The 14,733-nt window shown below is 45.3% G+C and overlaps 1 protein-coding gene across 20 annotated transcripts in view; it reads left to right on the top strand.

Annotated features, from left to right (window-relative positions):
• ERC2 (ELKS/RAB6-interacting/CAST family member 2) overlaps positions 1 to 14,733 on the top strand; it is an 869,527-nt gene that overhangs the window by 746,519 nt on the left and 108,275 nt on the right. The window contains exon 22 of one of the 20 annotated variants that reach the window (XR_014781671.1): positions 6,663 to 6,774. The exons of the other annotated variants lie outside the window; for them this stretch is intronic. The gene's annotated coding sequence lies outside the window, so the exon portion shown is untranslated. Of the gene's footprint in view, positions 1 to 6,662; positions 6,775 to 14,733 lie in introns of those variants that run through there. 20 annotated transcript variants of the gene reach the window in all.

Below are 14,733 nucleotides of genomic sequence, written 5' to 3'. Positions count from 1 at the left end.
AAGCCTCCAAAGCGTCATCAGGGTGCTGCCGAGGAAAGCTTGCATGCCGCCAGTTGTGGTTGTGAGCAAGCAGAAGGTATCCCTGCAGGGAGCTTGTGGAAAGCTTATGTGGGAGCGGCAGTCAGGAACTGGATGGCATGGCTGCACTGGACATAGGCATGGAGACCGGAAGCTGTCTCATCTAACTTCCTCCACCTCCGTCATGCACCTGCTGCAGCCAACACATCCCTTCTGTGATCAGTGACTGGTTCTATCTCTTGGAATCTTTTTTCTCAGTCTTTAAGCAGGAAGCTGCTCTATGGTTATCTCAAGAACTGGGTCACAAGGGCACATCACAAGGCAGCCTGAAGCAAGAGTCCTGACTTGTACATTCAAGTCTGCAAGTTAAGGCAGATCAAGCTGCCTGTGGGTTCTGCTCCAAGGTTGAGTGAGACTCGGTCAGGACTTCAGAAGGTGCACAGCAAGAGCAGTGTGAATGTCAGGACAGCGAAGGGCTTGGCAGAAGAAGCCTGCCAGGCTGTCCCTAGAGAGTTGGAGCCTTGTTGTAAATGTGGTACCTCGTTCCTCAACAAAAATGGGTAGACCAGGAATGAATGGGCTGGTGAGGACCAGTACGGTCAAGGAAACCACCTGGGGCATGAATAAGAAGAAAAAATTGTCCTTATCCAGCCTTCATTTCCTCTTGGGAATGCTAAATATAATCGCAGGATTTGCACTATTCAGCATCCTTCATATCAGGCAAGGCAGGGCTTGTCAATGACCCTCCTAAACTACGCTCCTAATGACACACTCTCTTGGGCTGCAGCCCTGTAGATCGGGGTGGCAGTGATACCCACTAGGCAGCATTAGCCCATCCATCCCTCTGCTTCCCACCCTCTGTGAACTCAAGGGAACCTGGATCTTGAAGCAAGTCACTTGCTAAAAACAAAAGTTGAACCTGCGTGCAAGCATGTGCACTTATACGCATGTATCCCCAAGCTCCATAGGCATGAACATGCCATCTGTTCATGCATATGCCTTGGCCTCGGTTGGGGTGGGAAGGGAAAGTCTTTTAGTAAAAGTAGGAGTCAGTGTAGATACTGATGTAGAGTTGGTAGTGCTTAGGGGTAGGCAGGATGCTACGTTTGCCTCAGTTACTCATTTGTTCATTCACTTACTAAACAAATATTTACTTATATTTTTGTATCACTGGCAGAACAGGGTGACCCTGCATCTTCATCTCTGGCCCTGAGCCCGCATTCTTTCTCCTGTCCACAGGCCTCTTGACTTCTCTGTCTCTGGTCCTTCCTGACGTCAGAGATTCCATCTCCTAGAGTTTTCTATACCTGGGTCTCTAAAATCCATCCATACACCAAGTTAGGTCTGAAGGCGCTGTTCTCCTCCTAGCTCATGGACTTAATCTTCCTAGTCTGGAGACCTACTTATATGGTGCCTGAGCATCAGATTCTGGGCACAACAAAGCCTGTTTTAATGCCTGTATGCACCTATTTTTCTCTTTAGGAACTCCCTCTATTTGTGAACATATATGCAGAGTAGGAACACACAGACCTCGAATACAGTGAGCAGTGCCCCTGACTTCCAAGGAAGATACTGTCAAAGGAAGGACGTGGGTAGTACTGTCACATCATTGGGCCTTAGAACCCCATCCCTGTGCTGCCAGCCATCTCCAGACGGATGGTGCTGTGCAGGTTTCAGTGTTACTGTTGATATGATCCTAATAGGCCTTGCTAAATAAATGCTTAAAGTTTTCTTGATTTCCTTGCATGCTTCAGAACAAAGTGGTAGTGATTAGCCAGCCCTATCTACCCTTAAGGAAGCCAATTTAAAAACCTGGTAACCAGCCAACAACATAAAAGTGTTTGAATGTAGTGTATTTATTAAATAATGTATTTACTAGGGGGATGGGCAGGGGACTCTGGTTCCTGGTCTCATAGTACCCTTTGGTGAAAAGATTCCAAATTCTAACATGACTCTTTAGGGAGTCTCTCTGAAGTAGTAAATCATTCATGGGCAACTTTTTAATTGAAGGTAATAATAATCCCAATAATATTATTAAGAACCACCATTAGCTTAGGAACGACTGAATTCACTGACGTAATGCAAAGGCTATGCCTAGCGATGACTGCTTTGCTGAGCCCCTGGGGGAATAACTTTCATAATCCATTGAAAAGTTATGAGCTCCTTGTATTTGCACTAGGAAAGAATTCCGCATTCACTATTTGGGAAGCTATGGAAAGAGGGAGAAAACGTTACTTGTACTTTTAACAGCATAATGGATGCTGGAAATGGAGTTAGTTCATACAAAGATCTCTTGGAGGAGGTTAGGATGTGTATTGGCAATGGAAAATTATCCTGGTTTTATAGGTAAGGGCAATTTTTAGGCACTAGGAACAAACATGGCCAGAGGGGGGAAAAGAATGATGACTTCTGTTTGTTGTGAAATAAACAGGGCCAGTGGGGTCACTGTCTGGGTTGGGACAATGGGAATGATTGTGTGTGGGCAGCTGAATGGAATAAGAAGAGTCTAGGATATAGCCTAATAGAACTGAGTTCAGTTACGCTTTTGCCATTTGTTAGCTTTCTGGCCTTGTACTAGAAGGTTTAACCTTCATGAACCTCAGTTTTATCATCAGTAAAATGGGGGAAATAACAACAGCCAGCTTGCGGAGTCAGAGAGATGACTGTGGCAAATTATTCACCCAGTGCCTTTACTGCTATCTGCAGTGTCATTCTAAAGACTAATAATAATAATAATAATAATAATAATAATAATAATAATAATGATGATGATAATAATAACAACAATAATAATAATAATAAAAGCCTCCAAGGTAGCAGGAACAATAATGGATATAGAAATTGGTTTCTTTTGTGTTTATGGTCTAGTAGGAGAGTTCCCCACCCCGCCACCCCCACCACCACACACATACAGCAAAAAGTAAATACATTAATCTGTAAAATCTTGCAGACTGCATTAAGTTAGAATATCTGGCAACGTAAGATATGGAATGGGTTAGCACTGGAAATTCCACTTATGAGCACAATATAGGTTGTACTGACTTGGCCTTTGGAGTTGGTCAGCACATCTTGGGTGCCATCTCTGTCCCCAGTATGTGTGCAAGGGAAAGCATCATGCTGTCTGAGGTCCTAATCAGTACTGGGGTAGCTGTTGCAGAGCCTGGACCACATTGCGGTTCAGCATGAAGATGTGTTACTTCAACAAGTCTTCCTTTCGTTCTTGTTCTCCCAGCTCACACGGTGTAGCTCTCTGTTTCTCTAGATGAAAGGAAATCATAGGAGTTTCATTTCTTTGCCTGCACATGGGCAAGAAGTTACTGACTCCTCTCTGCATATTTAGACAGACAAAGGTTGTCACTGAGTTGAGTAGAAAGAGAAAAGGAATCTTCTAAAAGGCTTCTGACCTGCCATGGTATGAACCAACTTTATGATTAAAATAAGATATAAGAGAATAAGATACCAAGACAACAGATATTAGATTATATGAGGTTTATTAAATGAGCATGGGGAGAGAAGGAAATGGGGGAGGGGTACCCCAAAGAGCGAGCAATACAGAGAAAGAGACAGAGACAGAGGAAGAGAAAGAAAGAGAGAAGGTAGAGAGGGAGAGAGGTGAGGCAGGGGTTTGTCCTTTTATATACTGGGCAGGGCCACGTCCCCATGACAGGTAGGCAATGACATCACAGGAGGCAGACCAAAGCAGAATTCTAACAATAGGCCTGCCCTCTGGAAGGAACTGGGTATAGAACAGGCTGGCTTACTGTGTGGGTGACTGGCCAGGAGATGGAGAGGGAAGCAGGTGACAGCCATAGATGCTATATCATGAAATATAATGGAAAGCGTTGAGTGTTGCAAGTGCAGCTGAGTATAACAGACTCATGTCCTCAGTTCCCTTTGATGGATTTTGCCCAACACTGAGTATAGGCCATCACCACGTATGTATATTCAGACCAGCAAACAAAGGCTGTAGAACTATAACCTATAGGGCAAGTCTTGTCCCTTGTCTGCCTTTTTTTTTTATAAATAAAGCTTTATTGAGTCCCAGCCACTCCCATTAATTTGTTTTCTGTGGCTGGCTTCATGTAGCATCATAGTATTAAGTCACTGTGATGTAAACCATATGGCCCGCCAAGGTTAAAGTATTTACTTGCTGGCTTCTCATAAGAGTATCTTGCTAAACCCTGATTTAGAACATCACTGCTTTGGTGATAATAGATGAATCTGTGGAACCATTCATTCACTTAGATGACTATGGATCTTTTAAAATGCCCTATGCCCTGGCAGCATCCCAGGTATGGCATTCAACCCTTGTGCCAGCCATGTGGGGTGGTGATGCTGCTATTCATTTCACAGATGGGAAAATGGAGGCTGAGTGATTTGTCCATGGTCATCAGCCAACAAAGGTCAAAACAAAGACTAGAACCAGACTTGCCAGTTCCCAAATACCGTGCTGCTAACCCCACCTCTAATACTGTGTTCATTCCTGTTTGTTTTATTCTCCCCACCCCCAATCAGTATGGATAACTTTGAGAGTAGGGGAAAGATTTTAAAAAACAAAATAACAACAACAACAACAACAAAAACCCTAAAAGAATTTACAAACAAACCCCATGGTAGAAACTGTTGCTAGTTAGAGACAGTGAGCCAAGTCCCTATGAAGTGATTTTTCTCTTTGCTTGGTCCTGACCTCACATCCCAATTGATAAAGCCATATCAAAAAAAAAAAAATCTAAAAATGCTTTCTTTCAGGATGATGTGATTTCACAACTAATGTTGGTAAACATTAAAATGACACAAAGCATTTCCTGTTCCAACCTGAGAGAGATCTAGAGAGATTTGTCTAAATATTAGCATACTTTTAAAATAATCAGTGGTTGATTATCTGGATAAGAGGTCGGAAAGGGGATTTAAAAAAATAAATAAATTAAGGCAGGTTGCCTTCTAGGAGCGCTTACTGCTGCAGTAGCAGGGGGAGGAATTGCTTCAACATGAGTTGGCTCTCATGACCCCTGTAGTGCTCCCCTTCTAGACCTGGCTTTGCCAGCGTGTCCTCACAATAAATGCAAGCTGCTGCTTCTAAGCGGAAGCAGGAGGCAGAGCCTTAGCAGAATGAAGCACACTTCCTTCCAAGACGGTTTATGAAGAAGACAGCCTGATCTCAGCCTCTATGCAAAGCTTCTCCAGGCAGGTTCTCCAACGGGCTGCTTATGCTTCTCCTGTGGACACTGGCATCAAACCCACTCATTCCCCTGGAAGAATGCCAGCTTTTACTTTTTTTTCCCCCAGAAGAGATTCCAAATGTCTTGTCAAGATGGTATCTCATATGTGAATCTCGGTGAGGATCAGGTTACAGCCAGGAGCAAGAGGGTTTAGTAGGTGGAATTCAGGCAAGATGACGGACATAAAGCAAGCTAGTCCCTATGACATTTACACACTCCGCAGGTGATTTCAAGGTTGCCTCTGGATGACACATTGCAGGAGAAGGCAAGGAGAGAGAACAAGCACACTACTGTCCATTTATTTTCTTGGCTTCTGGTCATTCCTTCTAGTATGAGCAGATCTTTATAAACTGTCCTCGTGTCTGCAGAGTCCACCTGAATCCCTAGCCCATGCCTTCAGATCTGCTTCAAAGCCCATGCTTGGGAAGAGGAGGGGAACTTTGTGCTAAGCTGTGCAGTGCAGAGGTTTCAGCTGACATGCCCACAGCACACGAGGCACTGTGTGGTTAAGTGGCCAGCTCTTAAAATGCAAACACGGCTTCTAGAAGGCCATGTGGGAGGTGAGCAGAGCGCGTGGCCTTTCTCACCCAGCACCTTCAACTTCCAGGCATAGTTTGTGTATTGATGAGAAATAAACAGGAGGCAGGAGGACGATGCATTGACATCATCTTTGTATTGGTAAAGGAGGCTCAAGGGCAATGTCTCTTTAAAGTCGTAGTTATGCCTTTGAAATGGGAGAGAAGAAAAATGTGCAAATCTTGTCTGAATCAGTAGAATGCAAGCTCCATAAGGGCAGACTCTCAACCGGGCTTCATCACTTCTGTAGCCTCAGAGACCAGACCAGTGCCTGGCATAGGGTAGACATTAATTAAGACTTGCTGACTGCTTGATAGGCCTCTGAGGAGCCATGTGTGCACCTGTGCCACCAGTACATGTTACATTAAGTACCTGTTTCTTGCTAGGAAGTAGAATAGGAGCCAGCCTAAGGGGCTCAACCCAGTGAAGGGAGGTTTATGTCCCGATAAGCAAGGCGCATGGAGTTATTTTATGAAGTCCCCCAAATGTGCCTGCCTGTCCACTGGGCCGATGATACATGAAGTAATGTAGAACAGCTAGTCACTCTTTTTATTATTTAATTAATTTATTCAGATTACAACTCAATTGTTATTCCATCACTTGTATCCTCCCGTTCCTCCCCCCCCCCACTTTCACCCTATTCCCCTCCCCTAGGTCTATGACCAAGGGGGACCTCCTCCCCCACTATATGGTCATAGGCTATCAAGTCTCATCTTGGTAGCCTGCTTATTCTTTCTTTGAATGCTGGGCACTTTTCAAACATATATTTGGTATGGTAGATAAAATGTGAAACGAACCATCATGTATCTGATACTGTTTGCCGTTCTGTGATATCTCTCTCTCTCTTAGTGAAAAAATACTGTTGTTTTGAAAGGGTCATGAGCTTCTTGCCCTCCGAAAGGTGCAAGGATGAGAGTCTACGTGTGTTTAACGCCCACTAAGGCTGTCACAGACAAGGTAAGGGTGAACCCAGGTCTAGGGATCTTTCTTCTCCTTGTCTGGATCTTTAACTCCAAACCACACCCACCACCCTCTGTTTGCTCAAGGAAGAGTTCCCTTACCACATGAGCAGATAGATCCCTTACTACAGGATCTACTAGCACTATGGCTTTTCCTTCAGACCCAGCACTCCTTTGACATGCTCTCTCTACTTGTAGAATTTGATTATGCAACTTCAGGAAGGGCAGGCTCAGTTTTGGCTCTGGGAAGAGGCCTAGGTGGGGAAGTGAAAGAAATTCAGTGCACATCATTAGCAAATCACGGACAGCGACATTGAGTTGTTACAGAATTAAATTATATCACATAAAAATTCTGGTACAGATGTGATCAGGCGCATTCATGGTGGTATGGCCGTAGGGTGCTGCGGTGGGTTAGTGGGGGTGGGTTCCCCTTTTCAGAGGAGTAGGGGAGAGGGATAGGAGGAAGAGTGGGGAATGGTAGGACCAGGAGGAGAGGAGGGAGGAGGGTACAATGTGGATTTAAAATGAATAAAAATGAAATAAAGTTCTGGTCCCATTCATGGTGATAAGGAATACATTTTTATCCTATTAGTTAAAGAACAAAAATATAATTATCAAAATGGTCAAGTCATTATGGCAAAGTGTCAGTTTCAGGGTAGGGAAAGGCTGTCTAGAAGGAGCACCCCACTTACTTAGGTTTAATTATACCTTGTTAGGATAACAGTCATGTTAATATGGCCACTTTGACATCCACATCTTTGTTGTTTAATTAATATGCATTATCTTATATACTGTCCTTGAGTTTTGGACAATGTTTGATTAGCATCGAGAACATTGTTCCTCCCTTCTTCCTCTCTCCCTCCCTCCCTCCCTCCCTCTCTCTCTGTCTGCAGCCAGCACATCACAGAGGTTAAGTGTACAGATACTGTCCAGGTCGCCTGTGTAGGAATCCCTGCTAGACCACTTCCTGGCTGTGTGACTCTGACTAGCTGTTTACCCTCTTTGCTCCCATTTTCCTTATCTGCAGAATAGGAGATAACAGTACCTGACTCACAGGGCTATTGTGAGCACTAGTGTTGACATTTCCAGAGTGCTAAGCTAATGCCTGGCAAATAGGATGTATGGATGGGTAGTGGTTAGGTCTGACAAGAGTTCCTGCTAGGATTTGCTTGCGCCTCTTCTACGTTTCACTTTACCGATTTCTAATGTTCCCAGCAATTTAGAGAGGGAGGTTCTTATTTTGCCCTCTTAGAAAGACAAGTAATTGTCTTGCCCCAGGGGTCGGGGGTATGGTAACTAGGTAGCACAGCAGCATTCCTATTCAGGTCCTTCTGACCCCAGAGCCCTGAGATCACAGCGCTTGAACTAAGACAAGACCCCCTACAAGGCCTTGTCAGACACAGCAGCCTAGTGGCCCCGGGAAAGCCTTGCCCCCTCTGCCAGGCAGAGTTTGTTGGGTTTCCTTCTATCTGCCCGTCCCTCCCCCCTCCCACCCCCCCCACCCCCCCACCCCCCCCACCCCCGCACTTCACCATTCATTCTTTAATCAATGCTGTGGGTGCCTGCTCTGCACCAAGTGCTCTCAGGACTGTTGAAGTGTTACCAGCTCCCCACTGTCCTTCCCTGGACTGTATTAGCTTAGTTCCTCAGTGAGTATCTTAAGCAGGCATCGACTGGGTGCTTCTGTGAGCCAGGCAAAGTACTCCTCATTGGATATTTGCCCTAAAGCCTAGGAAAAAGGAACGTTCGTTACCTTGCACTTTCCAGGGCCTAGCATGTGGGAGCAATAAGGATTCTGTCTGGATTAGCTGGAGAAGAGAACGGATGGGCAGTAGTGGTGTGCAGAAACACTGGGGATAGAATGCAAAATAGGAAGAGCACGTGCTAAGAATTTGGATGCGTAAGGCTATCCTGGTCACTGGCTCAGGATCACTCTTAAGCCCTTTAACTAGTGGGGAATTGAAACTAACCATCATCCGCTCTTCTCTTTCTTTTTTTCCGCTCTATGCAATTGCATTGAGTATGTTAGCTGCAAGTTGTATGAGTGAGGAAAACTTACTTTTGCCTAAGTTCCCTCTAAACTCTGTGGTGCAATGTTTACTTAGATGAATTACACTTTCTGTTGACGTGTTGCTATGAGGTTCTAGGTTAGACTTGCAACCGTCTCAAGATGGCAACTCATACAGCCATGGTTCTCAACCTATGAGTCGAGACCCCCTTCACCAAACCTCCATCTCCCAAAATATTTACATTACGACTCATAACAGTAGCAAGATTACAGTCATAAAGTAGCAACAAAAATAACTTTATGGTCGAGGGGATCACCAAAACATGAGGAGCTATATTAAAGGGTCATAGAATTAGGAAGATTGAGAACCACTGTCCTACAGGATGTGGCAGGAATAAAGACGAATTAACCCTGGGCCAAGCTGAGTGTCCTTGTGCTGATGCTTAAACCAAACTAGGAGAATAGAGAGTGCGGACCAATAGGCCTTCCTGCCCAATCTCCTCCCACCTGACTTCGTTACAGTGTCACAGCTTTCCAGCAATGCATTGAGACTAGATTCCAGAGGGGAAATGACTTGAACTTTGTCTTCTCTGTACCCTAGTTCTCCTTTCTTCCCTTCTCTGGCATGTTAGTTCTCAGGCCAACTCAATGTGGGTGAGAAACCATTGGCTCCCAGATCCAGGGATCATCCTTAACCTTTTACAGCCCTACAGGTCGCTATGGAAACAGCACCAAGCATATACTCCTTCACTGGATTTAAAAAAAAAAAAAAGCACTGAGCCTCTTCTCCTGGTGTCCACAGAACCACTCAGCTGTTTGGTAGTCTCTAGTGAGAGTCCAATGAGAGACTAACTCCCACGGGATCAGGTGTGAAGGCAAATTAGTGCAGCCTGCAAGAGTAAGCATCTTTTGTGGTGAGTCTGCTTCGTCTGTTTGCTAGCCCTGAGAGAAGCTCAAGCTTTAGCTTCTGTGTGCTCCCTGGGGGGGGGGGGGGGGGTTCGTAAGAGCAGCGCTGACTGACTCATGTTGTGGTGAGCACTGACTGAGATGATGTCAATAAAGTACCATGTAGAAGGCTGACACAAGATAGACACAGCATGTGGAAGCACCTTGTACTGTTGGTTTTAGTAGCCTTTTCTCAAGAGCCAATAGCGGGGATTTTGCAGTGGTAAGAATCCACACACCTCTCTCCGGTCACCTGCCAGAGAGTAGCTGGAGGCTAGCCAAAAGCCATTCATTGGGTCGTAGCATCCTAGTGAAGAATGTTTCACTGACTCCGCCTATCTCCGTCTCAGCTTTTCTCAACTGTCTTTTGACTGTATGTGACTCTAAGAGCTCATCAGATGACAGTGCAGTTTGAGCATTTGTCCGTAAAGATGGTCCAGACAGCTGACAAAACTGGCATTTGAAAGTGTGACTTGTAGCTCTTGGTGCCAGCAGAGAAGCACCAGGCAGCAGCTTTCCTCCTAGAGCGCCATAGCCTTCTTGGGAGGACAAGCTCTTAGGTTTCCCTGGATGGGCTCTTCCACTGGGGAGGCAGAGTATGCGCATCAGAGTATTTGTGGGGGGAAAAAAAACGATTGACTAACTCTTGCTCTCTTCCAGCCTTTCTCCCCTTCCCAATATTTAGGAACCTTGGCCAAGACAAAGAGCTCATTGTGTTGCCGCTACAAGCACCAGAACTAAATTAAACATTCATTGACTCTTAATTAATTATATTAAGGTTGGGCAATTCCCATTGCTTGGGGAAAAAAAAAACCTCAAATACTTAATTTACTCACGATGTGGTGTGTATTGAACTAAACCACCACAAGACAATCACTCACTCAACAGAAACTGGGGCCTCGGCCCAGGAACTAATTAGCTCTTCTGTCTCTATATATAGCTATCTTCACCAGCCCGGCCATCTGGAAGTTCTTACCTTCCAAATTCTTTCCATCTAGCTCCCCCCCCCTTTTTTTTTCACCCAAACCAATCATTACTGCCGCAATTCCTTCTTTCTACTTTGTGTTACGTGACTTCCCACTCTTAGATTCTCCAGCCTTATCTAGCTTCCAGGCCAATGCTCTGGGTATTCCTCACTCTCTAATTTTCAAGTAGCACATATTTTTTTTTCCTACGCTTTTCCCAGTGGCAGAAAAATATTTGTATTAAACCCCATAGGTTGGTGTGTCCTCCAAGGGGGTTGGGCCCGCCTGAGTTGATGGGATGTTGATTGGATGTACCATGGAGACCCCTGGTCTCTGAGACGCCCCTGTGGAAGTGACTTTGATGGTTAGAGGTACATGTTGAGTATTTGGGAGAACTCGATTCTTTCCCCAGCCCATTGGACAGAAGGTACTCGTGTAATCTTCCCTGTCTTTGAGGAAACTCTTCCTGGCTTGTCAGGCCCTATTTTCCTTGGTGAGAGAAAGGCAATAGAAAAAGCATCTTTGCTGACAGTATACTTAAGAAAAGGGGGTCTACATATTTCAGGAGCTACAGTCCTGAAATCTACAGTCGTTACTCTGGCTTGCCAGGGAGTTTTCAGCTGGACCCATGTGTGCCCCTTTCAGTAATCTACAGTCGTTACTCTGGCTTGCCAGGGAGTTTTCAGCTGGACCCATGTGTGCCCCTCCCTTCCTGTCACCGAGCCCTGGACTTCCAGCTTGCTCCGTGCCCTCCTGCCAATGTACTTCCTTCGCTTGTTACCATCCTAGAATCTCCCAGTCAGCTACACCTGAGCTCACCACAGCCTCTGTCTCTAAATGCTGCCTGGTTCTCCTCATGTACGTCTCAGCTTATCTGTTGCTCCCTGAACAGATCTACCTAGACCACAGCAACCCAGGGTCATCCACATATTCCAGGTCCTCTCTGTCACTGTCCCCTCTGTTTTGAACTCTCCATAGTACCATGGAAAGTATTACTTTTCAACATAGGTACCTGTGTTCAGTAGCTAAGTACCTGCTCTGTAGCATCTTTCCTGTATGAGCCTAGTACCTGGCAGTGCAACTGGTTGTTTAATGGCTCTGTGTATAAGTTACTTAATACATGTGCTTAGGATTCAAAACAGGGGACTAGCTGGGCTCAGAAGCTTTGCTAGCCCAGTCGCTTAGTGGCCCTGCAGTTTTGGCACTTTAAGATGTTGCCTTTTAACTCATCTAGATAATTTACAGCCTTTACCTCATAAAGGGACAGCACTGGGTCACTCAAATGGCCAATGTGCTTTGAGAGGAGCGTTCTCCTAAAACAGTTGACCCAGTAACGCGTTGGAATTGAACCCAAGTTTCTATCTGTTCCTGTGTTGCTAAGGGAAATTTTCTCCATTCAAAAGAATTTAGCCATAGTGGTGAATGACTATACTTGAGAGAGGTAAAAAGATAGGATTTTTTTTTAACTTTGTATTGATAGCAATAGAGGGTATTTGTAGACTGATTCCTAAAAAGACACTAACCCAGTGCCTATCTAGAGGTCTCACGTCAGAGACTACAAAATAGGACTCAACAGTTGCTGCCACTTCCCCAAGGACACTTGGCTTGAACAGGTTACACAGAATCTCTGCACAAGAACCCTTCAGTTTGTGCTGTCCTGCATCGATTGCAAATCACAGGAGCCTGTGGAGCTTCTGCAGGGGTGAACAGAGATCTCCTCTGATGACAGTAGTAATTCTTTGATGCCATTCATCTTTGGGAGGTTACCTTTCCAGTGCTACCCATCCAGAAAGCCCTGTAAACCTATTTCCTTCTGTAATCAAGACAGTTGCTAACTTTAGTTTTGATTCATAAAGGAAGCAAAACTGACTAATAAAAGCTAATGTTACATTAGAATATTCCTCTGTTACATAAGTAAGAGATGAAAAAAAAAGCCACATGGCATCTGGGTGGGCTACAGGACTCTCAGGGAAGATGCGTCGTCCGGCTCAGAGACAATGCCTAAATGTGCTTCCCTCCCGCTGTGTTCTTGGACCATCTAAAGTCCTTATGCTTGTTGACTCCCAGGCTTAGATACTGACAGTGGTCAGCAGTTGGTCATTTGCCAGATCTCCTTGGATTATGTGGGTTTTCTCAAAATGTTGTTTCAAAATACCAGGAGCTTAATAGGGAGGCATGTATGCTCAGGGCCCTCAGTGATGATTTTTCAAGGATCAAAAAGGCATGCTAAGAAAGAATCTCCTCAGGCATCCACATCCCTAACTGTTTATTCCAGACATAGCACGTTAGACCCACCTCATCTTTTCAGTTTGAACTGGAAGAGATGGGCTGTGTGGAACAGGAATGAGAAATGTTTTTCAGTAACTAAGGCAGAAGTCCACTTTAGGTTTAGATTTAGATTCTCTGGAACCCGAGAGAACCTACCACAACCTCCTGGAGAAATGCAGACCTGCCTGTCAGTCCCCTTGAGTTAAGGTTTGGGCTTAGAGGGATAATGTGTCCTGGGTTTAGCTTTAGACTAAGCCTTTGTGTTGCTGACAGGGCTTAGAGGGGGCAGGTAATCACTAGTACAACATGTTGAGTCATCTTCTCTTTCCCCGCTCCTAGGAAATAAGGCAGAAGGACTGGCCTTTACTTATTTGTCTTAAAAAGCGACTTACTGTTTCTTTTCAATGAAACAAACCATCGCCATTTTCCTTGAGCCTTATATTTTCAGTAAGACACAGCCAGGAGGAGATGCTAATAAGCTAGATGAGTGACACAGGGACGCAGTCAATGGCCTCCATTTGACTTTGAGTGACAAAGGTTGGTTGCTTGTGATACCAAAACTACCAAGAGAGTCAACAATTTTTGCCCACTTTAGGATGAGCCCAGCAAAAGTCCACATGAGGTAAAGCACCCTTGAGTCCCATTCTGCATGGGGGAAACTGTGCTTACCATGAGTCGGTGCCCCAAGCGAAAGCTGATGGGTGGCCAAACAGAAGAGTGTCAGAGCCAGCAGCCTCCACCTGGCTTCTGTGTAGCTAGCCTTCCTGTCTCATCACCACCGGAAGTCAGCCAGGTTTTTTTTTTTTTACCCCCACAGAGTGCCTCTTCCAGCCACTACTTCCTGTCTGTCTTAGCATAGTTCTAGGGTGACCCACATACCTCCAGCTTCTGGGGGGCAGTTCCCCTGACTCACAACTCTGGGAGTCCTTCTAATCCACAGGCCCCAGCCAGTTGTGACAACTCACTAATCCCTTCCCTGATTCCAGTTCCTCAGGTTGGGTCTCCATTGCCTGGTCCTTGGAATCCCTCCTACATGGGTTCCCTGCACATTTCTTTTTAATGAATTCTCTACCACTCCCAGATAATGAGGTCTTTTATTCCTCTTCTAAAAATAGTATTCATTGCATTTTACAAGTCCTTGTGATTATGGCTTGCCATTATCCGAAATGCCCTTATTATCTCCCTAAATCCTTCTCTGGAACTAAGTTTAGAACTGCTTCCTAGGGAACCTCCTCTAAGTCTTTGAAGCTGGCCTTGTCTCCCTCTGCAGACCTCTAGAAGCTCTAGGAGTCCTCGTTCGATTTTCTGAGACTTTGGAGGCCAGTATTCCTCAGACCTTCCTCTTAGTTCTTCTAGAGTCTCTTGTGTGATCTTGCATGGGTTTTTAGGATAAGGCGATGCTTGGCACGCTGTTCTTCTGGCATTCTTTGGCGAGAACTAGGATATAACACAGCTGCTGGTCATGGAGCAGTGCACAGGTAGTGGGCATGCGCACAGGTACTGGGCATGCGCACTGTTACCTGTCTTATTTTCTAGAATCTTCACAACACCTCCGAGCACAAAGACTGATCTTAGCTTCATATGTAAGAGGATGAGGCCAAAGGGTCTTCAGGAGGGTCTTCTTCCACACCCCAGCGTGAAGCAGGCAGAGGAACTTTGACCCCTGTGCTCTGTGGCTTTTTGCACCTGAGCCTTGGGAACAAGTGAGAGAAAGTGAAGTCTTTTGTTCCTAGACTTTGGGCAGCAGTGCGCTCTGCACTGCCCTTTGTGCTGGA

This window comes from Acomys minous (assembly GCF_964271855.1).
Source record: "Acomys minous genome assembly, chromosome: 9".
NCBI classification, from domain to species: domain Eukaryota; kingdom Metazoa; phylum Chordata; class Mammalia; order Rodentia; family Muridae; genus Acomys; species Acomys minous.
Note: the sequence above shows the minus strand (reverse complement) of the source record. Positions and strands in the feature narration are given on the sequence as shown.